The sequence below is a fragment of the Chenopodium album genome, chromosome 2 (genome assembly GCF_948465745.1).
Source record: "Chenopodium album chromosome 2, dcCheAlbu1.1, whole genome shotgun sequence".
Taxonomy (NCBI): Eukaryota; Viridiplantae; Streptophyta; class Magnoliopsida; order Caryophyllales; family Amaranthaceae; genus Chenopodium; species Chenopodium album.
Genome location: NC_137835.1, coordinates 75,155,154 through 75,158,869, shown reverse-complemented (window position 1 = coordinate 75,158,869; position 3,716 = coordinate 75,155,154). Strand labels below are relative to the sequence as shown.

General features: G+C 32.5%; 1 pseudogene; it reads left to right on the top strand.

The window, feature by feature from the left end:
• The first annotated feature begins 1,056 nt into the window (after positions 1 to 1,056).
• On the top strand, positions 1,057 to 1,925 carry LOC145587625 (oleosin G pseudogene; annotated as a pseudogene).
• Positions 1,926 to 3,716: the final 1,791 nt, after the last annotated feature.

The following is a 3,716-nucleotide window of genomic DNA, read 5'->3' as shown; positions in this document are numbered from 1 at the left end:
GTGTCGTAAGAAAAGATGATGGTACATGGATTATGGGTTATTCAAGCAAGTATAATGCTGTTACAGCATTTGCGTCTGAGTTGCTGGCGGTCAGAGAGGGTCTAGTAATGGTTAAGGGGGTGCAAATGAAGGAGGTTGAGTTAGAGGTAGATGTTTTATCTCTGCAGGTTATGCTCAACTTACCTGGTAAAAATGTCAACCATGAATTGGCTTGTGTGATTAAGGATATTGAAGAAACTATCAAATATTTTGATGTCTTTGACATTACTCATGTTAAAAGAAACAACAATGCCGTGGCGCATGAGCTTGCTGCCTTTGGTTTGGATATGAGTGTTGGTCACACTCTTCACATGGTATGCCCAGAGAGAGCAAGGCTGATCTATGAGGAGGAACAAGCTGCTATTGCTGCTATGCGTGCAACATGATCTTACTGCTACTTTCTACTTATATTCATAGTATTATCTTATTTTTATTTGCTTTTCGGCAAGGTACTGTTTGTTGGTTTAAGTATTGGTCCTCTGATTTTGTTTATATCTTGAGGCCAATTATAGTTCTTAGCATTATTGCCTCTAATTTTGTTAACGGTGCGAGGCTTTTTGTTTGTATTGTAAAACCTTTTATTTAATATATATATCGTCGTTTATGTGTTAAAAAAAAAACCCAATGTTGAAACATTCAATAAAATTGTTTCCAAATCACAACAAAAAATAACTAATTATTACCCCTTAGGTTCTTCTATAAAATCCAAACAAACCAAACACCTCATCCATAATCACCCTGACTTCTAATTTAGAAAACAACCCCGCAAAACAAGATCATAATACAAAATAAAAAACAATTTGATTAATTATTATTATATAATAATCAATTAAAAAACCTTAATAATCCACCCTTACCTTCTTCCACGTGCTTGGTTGCATGTCCCTAAAATTCACCCTTTCCAAAAACACTCACAAATCCCACTTCCACGTGTCACCTCCTCCTCCCTCCCACCTTTCCTTATTAACCCTACTATTCACCACCTCTTTTTGCATGATCTTTTCTATTTCTATCAAATAATCAAAAACACAACATAACATAACATCCTTTAAAAATGTCTTCCACCACCCGACCCCACCGCACCACCCAACTCACCACCACACCACCACCGCACACCACCCTCCTCCGCCGCATCCAAGACTCCTCCCCTAACTCATCCCAACTCATCGGCTTCCTCACACTCGCCATCGTAGGCGGGATACTTCTTCTCCTCACTGGCTTCACTATCACCGCTATTGTCCTAGGCTTTATTGTTTTTGCACCCATTATTGTCCTCACTAGCCCCTTTTGGCTACCTATCTTTGTCCTCGTCTTCGTACCCCTCGTTGGGTTCCTCTGCCTTTGCGGGTTTGGTGTTGCAGCCGTTGCGGTTCTATCATGGGTTTACCGGTACTCCCGGGGCCTCCACCCACCCGGTTCGGACCGGTTTGATTACGCTAGGAACCGGATTGCGACTACGGCTCGAGAGGTTAAGGATTATGCTAAGGAGTACGGTGGTTATCTTCATAGTAAGGTTAAGGATGCTGCTCCTGGTGCTTAAATGAACTATAACCCGGTTTTGATCGGGTTTTTTTTTTCGAATAACGGATCAAAATAACCATGCAATTTAATTAAATTGAATTAACTCGAGTTATTAGCTTACTTAAATGAACCGTACAATAATTTGTTTTTTTTTTTTTTTTTTTTTTTTTTTTTTTTTTTTTTTTTTTGTAGTATTTTCATTTTTATAAATTTTGTTCCATCTATTTAGCTATAGCTAGTTCCTTGATTTAATGTTGCTCGGTTTTGAATTTTTGATGTATACATAAAAATGCATTTGTAATTTTGTTTGTTAAATGCTGAATATTACACATGCTTATGTTACAAAGGATTATTAAATGTCTAAATCCCTGCAATCTAGCAATAAGTCTTGTGTAAGGCGGGTGTACGTACGTTAAAACGGTTACTTTGAGGGTAACTTTAACTATTTATATGGGTAAAACTTTTAATTTGTTGTTGGTTTGATTTTATTTTAAGGTGCGTGAAATTTCTTGTAGGTGTAATTTCTTATAATGGCTAACATGATTAATCTAATATTTTATAAGTTTTTTTAAGATAAAATTTATTATTAAAAAAATAAGAACTTATGTAGTATAAAGGATTATTAAAGGGTGAAGGATTATAGGGTAACTTTAAATACTTTTATGACAATTTTAACCCATTTTAAAATAAATTGACGTACATCTGTCTTTTGGAGAATTTGTGTGGAGATTTTGTTTGCAATCTAATCAAATGTTAACATGTTTCCAATGCTATTATGTAAATACTCAGTAGAATTTTGGCTTAATATCGTTATCAAAAAAATCCTTTATCAATGATTGTACTTTAATTTTGATAAAGGGGTTAACATTTATTACTTTTCATTTGTTTTATGAATTTGTTGCATCGTACTCCTGTATATGAATATGTCGTATTGTGGAATGATCTTTATCAAATAGAAGTTGTCAATTATGTTGATTATCAGATTAATTATTTACATATAATGATTTCCTTTATGTGCTGTAATAGCCTAATAGTTAGTTATTGATTTCGATAGATAAAAGATAGATTGTTGAGATGAGAGTCATGCATAGGAGGGTCAATTTAGGTGTAGCGCAAAAATAACAATGAAATTGTTTAACGACTAAGAAATTATTGAAAGATACTCGTACATATAATCTTATGTTGTAGCTCGTCAAGCTCGATCGTAGCAATGTAGCATATGTCAAGTTATAGCTGAACTAAACTGATTAGAGCTGCTGAACTAAACTGATTAGAGCTGCTGAATATTTTATAAGTGAAGGAAATTAGGAGTTGAACTGAACTTATTAGAGCTGAACTGAACTGAACTTATTAGAGCTGATTGAACTGAACTGAAAATAATCGTATCAGAACAGGGCCGAAGTCTAATGCATATATGATGATTAAGTAGTGGAGTTTCATGGAGTACGGATATGATGATTCTAATGTAGTCTTATTTCTTTTGATTACCACAAATTTTTTAAAAATGAATGGTTGAGATTATTTGTTTTTTAATTTATTTTTAATAAATAATTTTTAATTATTTTAGAAATATTTTTATCTTCCAAAAATTATTTTTAATATTTTTGCAATTCTAGAAATAAAAAAATATGGAGTATAAAATAATTTTTTAAAAAATGATTTTTTTTTTAAAATTACTAAATAAAAATATATTTTAATAATTTTAGCCGTCCATTTAAAAAAAATTATATTAGTCAAAAGTAATAAAAATTACATTAGATTTGCTTGAATAAGATGATTTGGCTACATAAAACTACAAAATGTGGTAGCTATGAACAGGAGTAGAGACAAATATTTCTGATCATGAAGTCAATTAAAGTTTTACTTATATTCCTTTTTTTTGTGAGAAAATATAAGTTTTTCAACATGATGATATGTATCTCAGCTAAAAGGGGCAAATCCGTCATTTCTCATAAATAACTTGGGTTAATTTTATCAAAATTATCTGTATATTTTTTTTTTGACAAAAGATACTATTAAAGAAAAACAGAATTACAACCTAATACTAACTAAAACAAGAACAATTAACAACCTACACACACTAAGAACCATTGCAGGAAGATTGAAGAGAACCAAACATTGAAATGGTCTTGCAACAAACCAAAAGCTGCAGAGCC